Below are 15,334 nucleotides of genomic sequence, written 5' to 3' on the forward strand. Positions count from 1 at the left end.
ATCTCGAATACACGATGATGTCATCAATGTAAACATTGCAAAAAATTCCGAGATGGCTTAAGAACACAGTTCATCATCTTTGAACACCATGCAGGTGAGTTTTTCCCAAAAGGTAGTCTATTGTATTCGTATATGTCGAATGGTGTCACAAAGGCGGAAAATATTTTGTTCCTCTGACAGTGGCACTTGCCAGAAGCCTTTGCACAGATCCAAGCGAGAAAAAATCTTGCAGCCCCCGGTTTCGTTGATAATTTTGTCGATAAGTGGCATTGGAAACGGAATAAGTAAGTCTGCTTGTGACCTGTCTGTAATCAGTGCAGAGACGAAATGTGCCATCTCCTTTAGGAGCAATGGTGATCGGAGAAGCGAAGGCAGAGGTTGATGGGTGGATGACACCGGCGTCGAGCATCTTCTGTAGTTCCTTCAACCAATGTTTCTTCTCTCGTGACATATTGTAGGCCTTGCGTTTCACTACCGTCTTGCCGCGAAGTTCAAACGGTACTTAAACTTTGATGTGGCCTTTGGATAGCCCCCGACGCATATTAGCTCTGGATACAACTTCATAACGTCCGCTGCTGTGATAGGCTTCCGTTGAAGTTCAGCAAGTGAAACCGAAGACATTTGGCGGTCATCTCGAGTGGGTGATTCCTCATCCCAGTAGAGGTTTAGTCGCCGGTTGCATGACGGGCGAAACAAGAGCAACTGATATTTACTCCGTCGAGTACGAGAGCCTTAGTTAATGTGCTTTTCCTTTGCATGTGATGACCACTTCCGCCCACTCATTATACAACTGTTTCCTGCCGTCGTAACCATACACCGTCACAGGACAATCTTCCACGATGCTTAGGTCCGGAATTTCGCTCTTGTTTACAACTGTTATCGAAGTTCCACTATCAACTAAAGCCTCGACGTCCTTCCCATTTGCTTGCACAGAAATGTACACAAGCTTGGCACGATCGGTAAGGAAGATGGTCTCTTGAAATGAGAACGGGTGACCTCCCGATGTCAACTTGGTCACAGTTTTACACCGAAATCTGTGATCTTCAGTAGCTGAAGTACTGTAGCCGTTATAAGTGCACTCTTGATGCTGCAGAGTGCATAAATCTTTCATAGTCTTAAGCAAGTCATCCACAGTATGCGGAGTTCGTAGTTGGACACCGTGTTGCACGTTCTTAGGAAGTCCTAATATAATCAGAGGTATGAGCGACGAGTCCAATAACGTGGAGTCAGCAACATGTAGCAGCCTTCTCTTCTCAAAAAAATATTTACCAGAGGACCGGAACTATATTTGAAGGCTATAGCTCTATCCCAACTCTGGAGCTTACTCTCGGAGAAAGACGTCAAAAAACTGTCTCTCCACTCAGCCCACGGCCGGTTCCCTCTTTCCGTGATTCTCAAGTCATGCCAGGTTTTCGCTATGCCTCGTAGGTACAAGCGCATATCATAACCTTGTCAAGGTCTTGTCGCCAACCATTTTGGCCGCACGCGTACTCATAGAAGCTCAGCCAGGCTTGAGCGTTTGCAGATGATGAACCGTCATAAACATCCGGTTTACCGTTTCCAACGACGGCCTCCGAGAATGCTGGAGGACGCTTTCGTCAGGAACTCTAGTATTTGTTGCTTGTGTTCATGGTTTCTCTGCTCGAATTCCATTATAGGATGAAAAATGTCTTTCGCACTCATATTTCCGGTCTTGTTCACTCATGCTGGTCGTACACAGTTACGTACTACCACCAATAGCAAAACGTCGTGTTTGTGAGCGTTCTGAAGAAGGGATCAGTGCTCACCCGTGACAGCGAACCATCTTCCGTGGAAAAAGCTTGCCACGCTCGCACGCCTCGTCGTCCGCGCAGATTTTGGTGACGTCCAAGCACATGGTCCTCGGTAAAACGACGCGGATGAGGTGCACAACACAGGTTCCTATCCTGTCGACTGCGCCAAATTTGTAATAAAACTGAGATAATCAGTATCACAAGGCAGCCATCCTTGTTTATTGTAACTTCTTTCTCCTCTTCCCCTTTTGCTTCTTCTTCTACCTTACATCTTTGCTATCTCTTTTTTCCTTTGCGTAATTCCAAAGAAGCCGTCTCTTTTCGCGAACAGCATGGCTGAAGTCTTCGGATACACTGAATGAAGTGTTCTTTAACTTGTAAGCATTACGCATAACACTTTCCCTAGCTTTCCACCCTGAGAAACTTGTTACAATAGGCCTAATGCGCGCTCCGTGAAGGCACCTAGCCGGTGGGCTCGCTCGATCGGAATGTTATCAAGCTTGAGCACGTCACTGCAGATATCTTTAACTAGGTTCTCAGATTTTCCCCATGTTTCTTTGCGCTCGTTGTCTGGCACCCCATAAAAAACTAAGTTCAGCCGGCGGCTCCTATTTTCGAGGTCGTCAATCTTAGCCTCTATCTTCCGTTCAGATTCTTCAACTATTTTAATGCGCTCCTCGATTACATTTGATTTTGCTATCACGCTGTCTATTTTCTGTTTTAGCTCGGTTTGCTTCGTCACTATTTCCGCAAGTTTAGCAAGCACAGTTGCCTGACCAGTTTGTACATCTAGAAGATCTTCTCAATGTTCGCCATCTGCTCTCTTTCGGTTACGTTCATAGGGCCAGGTTTAGCCCTACATCTCCTGAGAGTAGCAATAGAGCTTCCCCCAACAAGGAACAGTCATTAAAGATTAACAGCCAAGCAGAGTCAACCACATATTTGCAAACAGAAAGTGAACAGGCACAACATCCATCAATGGGGCACGACACTCTTACAAGCATCACATTACTCGTGCGGTAACATTTTGCGTAATTCAAATAACCAACCTGATACATGAAGCAACGTAAGTTGTTTAAGTATGCGTAAGCATTGTGCAACTTGCTCATCTTCACGCAGCGCGGTCTCATTATCAATCTTATGAAACTTGATCCGACCAGCGTAAACACTTATCAAGCTTTATCGGTCATTACCAACCTTATCGGACTACAACTGACCCTTGTACTGACAGTTGCTACATCGGAAACGAGAAATGTTCCACTGGCCGAATGAATCCCTTTTCCAAATACGTCGCTGCACTCGGATGGAGTTAACTGAAATTCGAGTATTCTCTTTGAATCAATATTATGGCTATTCTTCTATTATATAAAACATAACGAAGCTACTAGAAAGTAAATTTGCTAAGAGCTTCACTTGTTGCATCGTGAGTATACGGCGAACGAGCATGATGTAAGTAACACAAACTAAATCACGGCTTAATGGTAATACCTTGGTGGAATGGGCACAACTATTTTACAGGTTGCGTCGGCCCGAGCGCATGCAACGTGGTTCCCTGCAACCTGCCGGAAATAGCTGGTTCTTGGGCGTCGTCAGGCCCGCTTGTTTAGCGATTAGGAACACGTCGACGGTGGGGAGCGGGAACGAGGCGGCTCAGCTAATTAAATTAGGCACGCGTGCGTCGTGATGTTCACGGGCGTCGCGCGGTCCGTGCGCAAACATACACGCGCTGAAGCGCCCACTTAGCATTCGCCGTTCATTCCGCAAACAAATCAACGAACCGGCAACTACGCCTGCAAGCGCCGAGTTTGCTGGGGCCGAACAAGCATCCCGATGTTTGCGGCTGCGTCGCTTGCTGCAGGCTTGCGATTAATGGAGGCGCGTCTGCATTCTTGAGTGCGCATAAGCAACGTGACTGATGCAATCGAGCGGATGTTGGCATCCCCGATAAAATTTCATACTTCAGAATGTTATGTCGACTGGGTATAGGGTCCCAAGTGTGATTCTATCTTTTTAAGTTCCTGTCAATTACAGTCGGTTCCTCACTATTTAGGCTTCGTATTTGCGATGCATCGATTCTCGGCAAATGATTGGTGATGTAATGCCATTAGTAATATTCCTTTTATTGGTCGATTGGTTATAATATATTTTGTATGCCACGAGAATTATTGTGAAGATTATATAGATAGAAGCAACGACACGCGTTTGTGTTATGTATAAGTACAGATGGTTGCCCAGTTGCACACACCTAAGAACCAACTTGTCTATTTGGGAACAGACCCAGTGGACAAACATTGCTAAAAGTAGCCAAAAAGTAACATCATCCCGAAAAATACGCTTAGTTCCCAAAAAGTACTATTTTCACAAAAATATTTACTCGCTGTTTCGTGGGAGCATTGTTTCTTCAAGTAGCGCACAACCCGAAAGATGACAGTGCTCTCGTTGCCTTCTTTTCTTTCTGGGGTTTTATGTGCCAAAACCAGTTCTGATTATGAGGCATGCCGTAGTGGAGGGCTCCGGGTTAATTCCGACCACCTGGGGTTCTTTAACGTGCACTACAACGCAAGCAAGCACACGGGCGTTTTTGCATTTCGCCTCCATCGAAATGCGGCCGCCACGGCCGGGATTCGATCCCGCGACCTCGTGCTCAGCAGCGCAACGCCTTAGCTGACTGAGCCACCCCGGCGTTGCCTTCTTCGATATTGTTTCAATTCAAAAGTCATGCTCCCTATTTGTGCCTGTGTCACTGAACGCGGCGGAGTAGTTGAGAAGCTTTACTCCTGTGTCTTAAATTTTTTCTCTTACTCAACCTATGATGGGTGATCTGTTCGCTTTGACCACCAATTGGAAAACACGGTGTAGAAATAGTTTTCTATACTTTCGTGTGATGTGACGCTCAATACTTGTAATTGGCCTTACGTATAGCCGTTTTCAAAATATATGGATGAATATCTACACATAAAGCCTGAATGGGCTGGAGCAAAATTGATGTGAATTGCCTACCATTGTGTTTTCTTGGCTACTTGCAGAAATGGCCACTCGATATATCACGCTCGTTCTTCTCTATGTAGGTACTGAGGCAAGACACGCGCTCGCTTAGGCCTTGGTCGCTAGAATGGCTGCGCATTCAGATAGTACGAGAAAAATTGGGTTCATACGTGCAAATCTTGAGGAACGCTGATTCAAGCGTTACTGCGACATGGATTGCCCTGTAAGTAATCTTCATGAGAGGGTAGTGTTCATCACATTTAAACACACAACGGCTTCGCTTCCTTGTCCAGCTTCATTTCATGAATAAAAAAATCTAAAATTTAGTTAACCACTTGAATTGTGGGATATATTTGTGGCGCTAAGAACGGTAGACAACACGAAAAATATAGGTCGGGAACTGGCTTTTTCCTTGCTGCCTATAGATCTCGTTAAATTCTCTTTTTAGCAAATAATTATAGGGCTTTTTGATTTCTGAACCGAGCTACGGGACCGTAGAAGCTAAGGATGCTCAATGCTAGAAGAATAGTGAAAGTAGTCAAAAATAGTTTGGATTAGGCACATTGTCGTTTCCTAAACAAAGCTCGAAAAGCCACACAAAGAAATGTGGTTAAGAGCGTACTACGATGATGGCCGAGTTGGCACACAGCTATACGAGGTACCATGGCAGATGCTAAAAATGCACAATAAGAAAAGATGGAGAGAGAAACGCTATTTATGTCTACTTGTTTTAAATTAGAAAAATATAGAATTTATGAGCACTTTAAGGCATCAAGAACCGATCACTACTCCGTGCTTATATTCTATAAGGTATCTGTATAGTACTTAGGTGTACTTTGTATTGCTCCTAATCGTCATTGCCCAGTTATGTAAACTCAAACTATGATCGCTTTAGGATTCGCTGCATGCCTATTCAAATAAATAACATAACACATGAAGCTTCTTCTCCTTATTATACTGCTTTTCGTTTTCCTAACTTCCGTCATGATTAGCCCCTCTCAAGGGCGTATAATCTAGTTTGACACATTAACTCGCTCGCTATTAAAAAAAGACAAGACAGCAACAATTTTGGAGAAAAACTAAACGCACACAAGACAGCACATCCAATGGTAGGTTGCAAGCGCTACAAGAAAGAAAAAGAGAGCATTGAAAATATAACGAACATAAATACTCTTTCAGCAAAGCCAATTGGGTTTAGCGATGGCCGTTTTCCATATAAAAAAGCACCGAAACTTGTCGGGCTAGACATCCTGTAAGTTCGACAAGAATTTCGAGACCATTTTACTAAATGGCTTAAGACCAGTGTCATTTTTGAAACTTCATGCGCCATTTGTCAAAGCCGAATGAAATTATACATGCAGACGATGTTTAATTCATTAACTTTTAACGAAAGAGTGAATGGTTTAATCTAATAGAAATTTTTATTCTTTAATTAGTCTAACAAGAAAAGCGAAACAGGCTGTGGTTCAATGGATAATGCCATTAAGGAATAAAGAGATTGTGAAAGGTCGATGTATAGGAGCATCACAAAGCAATGTTCGTGCGTTTTAGAGGTTTTTACGGGTGCATTTGCGAGTACACATGAAAGCACATTTATATATATAGTGGAGGGGGCATGGGAAAATGAGATTAAGTTGCTAACTAGATTTATTTAAGTTACACAGAAGCTCAGAACATTTTAGAAAATAATATAGCCGAATATCTACAGTGAATAAAATAGGTCCCTGGCAACGTTTCAATAATGCTGCTATATTACTAGCGTATGTGCTGTGCTCCTCAGAATGTACCGAGAAAAAGATGGTACCAGGACATCATGTCCATCAGGAAATAAAAGTAATTTGTATTCAAACAGAGATTATAGTGACATCCAGGTGAAAAGTGGTCATGAGGAGTACGAGCATGGCTCCTGGGGCCTAAGAAGGCAGCAAAAACTGGAATTTATGCATAGGACAGCAGCTTGAAAGAGTGAAGAAAATAAAGAGCAATAAACTTGCGAACATATATATATATATATATATATATATATATATATATATATATTTCATCATCATCAGCCTATATTTATGTCCACTGCAGGACGAAGGCCTCTGCCTGTGATCTCGAATTACACCTACGCCAGCCGAATTACGCCAGCCGATTCCAACTTGCAGCTTAGGAGTCATTCGGGAGGTAGCGGCCGAATACGGCACCAGGGAAGCCAATTTCTGTTCTGGTGAGGGAATGACTTTGTTGAAGCTTAGTGGCCCTACCTAATTTGGTTGTACCTTGATGAATATAGCCGCACTAGCTCTCGGCGATATTTTGAGCTGGTGTCAGGCTCCACTCCATGTTTGAAAATGTTGTGGACTGTATATATATAAGTATATATATACATGTGACGAACCGCACAAGGACGGTGCGGTGCAGTAGAGGTGAACGAGGAAGAAGACGTTCCCAATAAACAGGGCGTCGCACGACCGCCATGTCTCCTGCGTTACATACATAATATATATATATATATATATATATATACAATAATTTGCCCACTGCCAGCTTATCACAGCTAGTGAGAGATGTAAGCGAAGCTAAGCAACAACGCGAAGCTGGATTACCCGACTCATTCGATATTCAATGGCGGCGGTTCGAAGTACTGCTGGAGCGTATACAGAGCGCTATCATGACTATGCAGCAAACGATGGGCCAACTGGCAGCTCGTATTCTAGCACTAATAAGACCGACACAACCCCGCATGCCTACTGCAGCGAAACTCGAAGAACAGGAGGTGAACCAGGGTTAGCGGCTTCTCGGTAGTCGTTAAAAGCTCAAGCATGAATCAGCCCTATGATATCATCCATCACCCAACGCATTTGTTGCAGTGGAACTGTCGGAACTTCACTCTCGCACATGCAGAACTCTCCTTACGTCTACAACTGCGATGTTTTTTGTTGTTTGTCACTGATCTCGGAGGCGTGCAGGTGTTAAAAGAGATGAGATTGGAAGACGCATGGCAACACAGCAAGCAGATATTTAATCACACTCAAAAACTCAAAACAAACCGAACTCAAACTAGAACCCACTGAACAAATAACGACTAGGAAATATACAACCTAATAAATTCATAAACATGCCTAAATTCCTGTCCACGATAGTTTTGGGCGTTTTCTACTCGAAAGTCTGGCATCACTGGCCTACTGTTGTGACGATACAAGAAAGAGCCGTTCTTACAAAGTTCGTCGATGCGCGTATCCTCCCGGCCGGAGATTTGTTAAATCTTCAACGTCGATGTACTTGCCGACTGTCGCATAAACATTGCTGCATAGAAGTCGGTCCGTCCGCTCGCTCGTCCTTGAAGCCTGTTTGACCCGGTCGCTGTTGCTGACTTGGTAGGGAGGCGCGACGGGTTAGGCCTAGCGACGTGCTCGGCCGCCGCTTCCGTCTAGCTCCTTTCCCGAGTGCTGACGTGGCGTTCCGGGGATCATCGAACGTGCCGGTCTGCCGTGGAAGAGGGATCTTATCTGGGGTGCCCGGTCCTGCCGTAAGAGGCTGCAGCCAGTCCAGGAGCCTCACTCGAACTTGCCGAGGTCGACGGCCACACCTTGGACCGCCCGCGTCACGGACTCAGCCAGACCCCCAAGTCTCCCGTCGCCAGAGCGTAGCTGGCGATGCGACCTTTCTGGCCCGGAGCAACGTCGATAATGCTCGCTCAGCTTTGCTTCTGCCTCGACCGTACCTCGGGTCACGCGCCTCGTGCGCTCGCGCCGTTCGGAACGCTCCGTTCACTTCGTCATTTTCTTCTTTTCTTTGGCCGCAGGGCTCTTACTCATGACAACAACGTAACCGAATTCCAGTGATCCTCCTTCAAGAAATTGACGCCCCACCAACACTGCAGTTGACTGGCTACAACAAATACCCCAATCTTGTACACCACGCAAGCTGAAGGGCCGCCACGTGGACTCAGACCTCACCGCTAGAGGCTTAGCTGGCGTGTTCGTCGACAAACGCCTTCGGCAAGTTCAGATTGACACTCAAGATTTGAGCACACCCCACCGCGAGATCATTCTAGTTGCTATGACATTAGAACATTTCCGACTTACAGTTGCTTCAATTTATACACGACCTGGTTTTCAGCCCGGAAACGACATGATTTGGGTGTCGAGTTTAAAGCAGAGATGTCCCACTAGACATATCATTATAGCTGGCGATTTCAACGCGCCCCGTACCCAGTGGGGCTACCGAACCGCGCGGTAGACACACCGCGCGGCCGAGCGCTTATAGATGCTATGGAGAAATGCGACTTCAACATTGCCAATGTCCTTGGAGTCTACACGAGAGCAGCGCTATATGCAAGCCAGGAAGACAGCACGCCAGATTTGACGTGGATGTCGCAAGACTTGCGCTTACGTTGGCAACGACAAGAAAATAGAGACGGATCTGACCATCATACGATTCTACTTAGCATAGAGAATATCAGTCGTACCTGCACAAAGACTAGAACGACATACACGACAAACTGGTACCGTTTCCCCAAGTTGTACGTGGATGGCACGGGTTCTTTCCTGGACAGACTAAAAATAGCAAAGCAGAGGGCTACAAAGGCGACGCGCACGTGTTGGAAAGATCCTGCTCCGTACTTGCTGAACCTCATAGCTTCAAGGGTTAGGGCACAACAGCAAGCCAAACGCCACCCAAAAATGGTGAATTTTGCATCATTCATAATCGTGCAAAGGCTGCAGCCCGAAGGTAGCGAAGGTTCGCGATGGCATCTACATGCAGTAGACTAAAGCATCGTACTAACCCTTCTCGTTTATGGCACCTGGCATCTTGCTTGATCAACCCGCCCAAGCAAAACAGCCCGCGCGCAGCATTGCCCTCAAACAGGCACTATCAGAGCAAGATTTCACGTATCAACTCGTTACCCAGTTTTTCCCTCTCGCCGCTCTGAGTGCAACAGTCAACGGATCAACTGTAAAGGCCCAGCAGAATACCGATGCAACGCATATGCTTGATCATCCCTTCACTATTGCCGAGCTGCGGTACGCACTGATGAAAGTGAATTGCAGAAGTTCACCTAGATCTGACGCTTTGACATATACGACTCTCCGCAATCTCCCAGATAAAGAAATGTCAGACCTCCTCGACCTTATTATTGAAGTGTGGGAAACCGGAATTGTACCGGTAGTGTGGAAGGATTCCCTGATCATTCCTATCCCCAAACCAGGCAAGCCCGCTACGATAGCAAAGAACCTTTGCCCTATTTCCTTAACATCACATTTGTGCAAAGTCATGGAAAAAAAGGCGGCCGAAAGACTTCAACTGGTTCCTCGAAGTTGAACGAAAGCTCCATCACACACAAAAAGTCTTCCGTGCTCGCTTGCTGGCGCAAGACAGCCTCCTTATGATACATGATGATCTAACCTCTGAGCGCTTGCAAGGCCTTCGAATACTAGCCACCGTTGATATACATAAGGCATTAAAACGGATAGGCGGGCTAGTTGGTTTGGCATAACACGAAACCACAACGAAGTGTGGTTTCGTGTTGAAGTACACAACGAAGTCCGTGAAGAAGTACACAACGAAGTCCTTGTGTACTTCTTCGTTGTGGTTTCGTGTTGTGTGCTCAAAAGTTTCATTATGATACATAAGGCGTTTGACAACGTAGGAGTAGATGCTATGTTGCAAGAAATGCAGGCAGTAGGACTAGAAGGTCCATAGTGACATACATCACGTCACTATTGCCAAACCGCACTCTTCGAGTCAAGATAGGAGATCGATTCTCGCCGCTTCATTACATCACACATGGCCTCCCGCAAGGCTCAGTGTTGTCCCCTTGTCATGTACAAAAGACATGTGCGCGTGTCTGGTGCGGCGGACGATCAGTGACCATAAAAGAAGAAAAAGATTGGCGGGATTCGGGCGCGTGCTCGCCTGACGCGGCACCTCGGCCAACAGCGAATCACGAAGACACACGATTGCTGGAAAAGGGAGCAGAAGAAGAGAAGAAGGAGGGCAGCGTTCGAAGAGAAGGCCGGTGTGCGGAGTGGTCGAGGCAAGGTTGTCGGGCTCCGGGTCGGAACCTCAAGACCTCAAGAGCACCCGTCGGAGAAGTGAGGCTGTCGGACTGTAGGTCCGACTCTCAAAGACTTCAGGAGCGCCGGGCGGAGAAACGAAGCTGTCGGGCTGCGGGCCCGAGTTTCATGACTTCAGCGACGATCCGGCCTCTGTTCTACCTCCAGCCTTTGGTGCCCGTGGGTCATGCAGTGACATGGTGCTGAAGGCAAGCCCTACCTACTTTCCTCCTGTGACTTCTTGGCCGAGCTGCGGACGATCGTCAAGACGCAAGTAGTGTCTTATCGTCTTATACTCACGCGACTGACGCACTGCATCTGACTGGCCGTCGCAACGCCGCCCCGTACAGCGCTGCACCGACGCTACCAAGTAATTGTGACCGGTCGCGAACTTTACTGATATATAATTATTTATTGTGAGAGAAATTTAAAAGTGCATGAACGTTTATATTAGTCTTAGTACCTTGGTTAGGAAGTTTGTGTGTGTGACAGTTTGTGTTAATTATATGTTCATGTCTTGTTAACAATCGGCATCGTTGTTTCTTTACCCTACTGCGAATTAGTCTCAGTGGTGGCCACAATAATTCCAACCGTGCAAGTACAAATACATTTCCGGGTAAACAACCCCTCGTTCACTTAGGAAGACCAAATTATCACACCCCTGTACTGTTTAACATAGCCATGCACCGTCTCCTGTATCACCTCGCAAAGATAGACAGGTTGCATCACTCAATATACGCAGACGACATCACAGTATGGACCACGGGAGGGTCACTTGATGAGCAGCAAGATGCCATCCAAGCCGCTCTAGATACAATACAGTGCCATCTTTCAGCACTCAGACGCTCTCCTTCCCGTCAAAATCGCAGTAGCCTTAATGAATGTGCCGGAAATACAAGGAAGCCCGATCGAAAAAGTACCGCACCTCAGAATTCTTAGACTCACTATATCGGACACAGGAAACCACATGGCATGGCTTCAGCAGACACTGAGCCGCTGCCGAGCAACACAAGGGCTTCTCCGAAGACTCACCCGTCGTAAGTGGGGCCTCATAGAAGACACCTAGGCCTCGCTATAATGAAGAAAAATCTCATCACATCGAGAATTCTGTAAGGCTTCCCTTACACACGAACCACGGTAATGATGCGTCGTCGCCTCAAAGCAACTCATCGTCAAAGTATACCGTATAGCGTATGGTTTGCCGAAGCATACTCCAACCTATGTGCTTTACTCAGAGGCACAAATTAACAACTTGAAGAACTAAGGGAGGACGCAAGATGTGCCCAGGTGCTGAGGCTAGCCGCTACGTCTTCACGCCGAAGAATACTCGCCCAGGTCGGTCGGAAGCCACAAGCTCCTCTTCTCCCGACACCTTCGGCGCCCTGGCTACCCGTGATGTCGTCCATTGTCACCCCCTTCCAACCAACGTGTGAGTAAATGAAATAAGTCGGAGGCGTTACCATCACCGCAGAGCCATCCTCAACGATAGTACAGCTCAATGCATTTACACAGATGCTGTTCTTTCACTGAATCTCGTCAGTACTACCTGGACTAACAGCGACGGCAGCAACACAGCAACAACTACTCATAGCACACCAGTAAGTACGGCCAGTGCAGAACTACAAGCGATTCTAGAGGTTGCTCAGGTAGCCCGATAAGGCCGCCCCGAGCATCGCCGCTCTCTACACATGTACATGGATTCGCAAGACGCCGTACGCGAACTAACCAAGATTGACGCACACCCGCTGGCAAGCGCCATCCACAAAGAAGCAACACTTCTGCGGCACTAGGGAACTGAGCTGCACATTCATTAGACACCGAGTCATATGGGCGCAGAAGGGAATGAGCGAGCGGACGCGCTCACGCGGGGAGCAAATTTACCCACCCCCCATTCTCCTTGCCCGTTTCCGTCACAGCTCGATCGGCAGAAGATGTCGACGCTCTCGATGCTCACCTGCAGACCCGACAGCATAGAAAGCTTGCTCTACAAGCGCTTCTGCCCGAAGGCCATGAGCCCCTCCCTCCTGGGCTTCCACGCCGGGAACGCGTGGCACTCCGCCGTCTACGCACCGGCCACGGCTGCCACGCCTGCGTTCAAAGCCAATACATTGACAAGTCGCTTGACCCCACCTGTGGAACTTGCCCACGGGTGCGCCAGCCACAGCACACCACTTGCTATGGACATGTCCTGGCCTATACATTGCTACACGAGTGTGGTATTTGGTTGTTTGAACGAGGCGCGCGGGCGACTAGAGGAAGAAGACGAACTGCTCTGGGCTCTCGAGCTATCGGCTGATCTGGCCAGCGCTGCAGCTATCTTTTGTAAATATACTAGTAATAGTCTCCTGTACTTAATTCTTCGTTCGCGTAACATTTTTGGTGGAGCGTGCCGTTCCCCGTCCTCACCACGGAGCTCCGCAGCGGCCGCACCGTCCAGCTTCACGCCATGGTTCCCGGTGACGACACCTCGTCTGCTGCTACTACTGCAACTCCAACCACAACGTACGTCAGGTTGCCACTCCCCGCGATCCTGCTTATTCTCCGGCCAAGATAATGTTGACGTTGATGACTGGCTACGCATGTATGAGCTTGTTAGCCGCAACAACCACTGGGACCCTACCATAAATGCTAGCTAATGTCCTCTTCTACTTGGGCGGAACACCTCGTGTCTGGTTCCGGACACACGAGGAGGAGATCTCTAGCAGGGACGCTTTCAAGGAGAAGCTCCGCGACCTATTTGGCAATCCGACCGGTCGGCAGCAGGCTGCAAGAAATGAGCTTGCTACACGAGTACAGTCTTCCACTGAATCGTATGTCTCGTACATACAAGACGTGCTAGCTCTTTGCCGGAAAGCCGACGAGAACATGGTCGAAGTTGACAAGGTTGGCCACGTTCTCAAGGGGATCGCGGACGACGCGTTCAACTTGTTGATATTCAACATGTGTCTACCATCGACGTCATTGTCAAGGAATGCCGACGCTTTGAGCTCGCCAAAAGCCGCCGCGTCATTCCACAGTTGTCCCGGCTCCCTAACACGGCTGCGACGTCGTCCTGCGTCGCCCTTACCGCTTCACCCCCCCCAATGAGACCGTCACGCGTATTGTTCGCCGCGAGCTCGAGGCTGCCAGTCCTGCCACGTTCCTTCCGCGCCACTTGACCCCACCATTGACCAACCAGCCCCAGCGATCTCCCTCATTCAGGAGGTGTGCGGCAAGAGTTTGCCAACCTCGGTTTTCCTGCTGCCTGCTCCATCTCCCGAGCTGACGCCCGACTGGTGCCGACAGCTGCGCTTCGCAGCGATCTGTATTACCGTCCCAGATACCGCAACCCTACAGAGTGGAGAACTCCGGACGACAAGCCCATTTGCTTTCGTTGCCACCGCATTGGCCACGTCGCTCGCCACTGCCGCACCTCCTGGACAGCCGTATTCGAGCTACTTTTCCCCGTCTCCTCGCCCATATGCCGACCCTCACCCCTACTCGCCTCGCCGCATGCCTTCTAGCTCTCACGTATCCGTCAATGACGGTCGTCCCACTCGCTCGCCGTCACCTCAGCGCCTCGGTCCCCGTCGCCCCAGCCACGCCGCTATTCGTCGCCGACCAATTATGGACCCTCCCGGACGGAAAACTAGGCCATGCAGCTCTTGGAGGTAGTGCTGCATCACGTTCGTCCTGTCCCAAATCCTCCGTTGACGCTCCTCACGAACACGAACCCAATTGAAGTAGATAGTAGATGGTGTCCCGTTGACGGCATTGATTGATACTGGAGCCCAAGTGTCCATAATGAGCGCTAACCTATGTCGTCGCCTCAAAAAAGTTCTTACGCCTGCCGTCACTCGAGCCGTACGCGTCGCCAATGGCGCCACTGTTGCCGTCTGTGGTATGTGCACTGCTCGCGTAGGAATTGCTGGCCGCCAAGTTCCCGTCCTGTTCTCCGTGCTGACCAGTTGCCCTCATGACCTAATCTTCGGGCTCCAATTTCTGACGACGCATTCTGCCCTCATCGACTGTTCCACCGGTACGCTGTGCCTCGAGCTTCCTCTTGTTTCCGACGTTCGCCCCGAACAACCGCGCACCCTATGCACTACAGCGTTTGTTCCGTTACCTCCAAAAGCCCTAACCTTCGTCGAATTGGCCTCAACGGCAACCGTGCCTGATGGTGACTATGTCGTCGCCCTTATTCGTGATGTCCTCCTGGCGCGCGACATCTCTGTGCCACACTCCGTCGTTACCCTTGCCGCTAATCGGATGTGTCTCCCCGTTGTCAATTTTGGCTTGACGAAGCAAGTGTTACCTGAAGGCATCGCGGTGGCCACGCTCCGGTCAGTGACAGACGACCACGTCAGCTTTTGCAGCCGACGCGTCTCCAGGTCCTCCAGATAACCCGCAGGATGCCTTGAACCTCGACGGCCTATTAAGTCCCATGGTCGCTCCGGACCTCGCCCCTGGCCAAGCAGCCGCCCTATATCGCCTTTTGCTTTCCTATCGCGACATATTTGACACTGACAATTTCCCACTTGGTCAGACGTCCCT

At 48.4% G+C, this 15,334-nt stretch overlaps 1 pseudogene; it reads right to left on the reverse strand.

Moving 5' to 3' along the window:
• Positions 1–2,032: 2,032 nt before the first annotated feature.
• Positions 2,033–2,881, reverse strand: LOC119435065 (uncharacterized; annotated as a pseudogene).
• Between the last annotated feature and the right edge of the window lie 12,453 nt (positions 2,882–15,334).

The sequence above is a fragment of the Dermacentor silvarum genome, unplaced genomic scaffold (assembly GCF_013339745.2).
Source record: "Dermacentor silvarum isolate Dsil-2018 unplaced genomic scaffold, BIME_Dsil_1.4 Seq413, whole genome shotgun sequence".
Classification (NCBI taxonomy): domain Eukaryota; kingdom Metazoa; phylum Arthropoda; class Arachnida; order Ixodida; family Ixodidae; genus Dermacentor; species Dermacentor silvarum.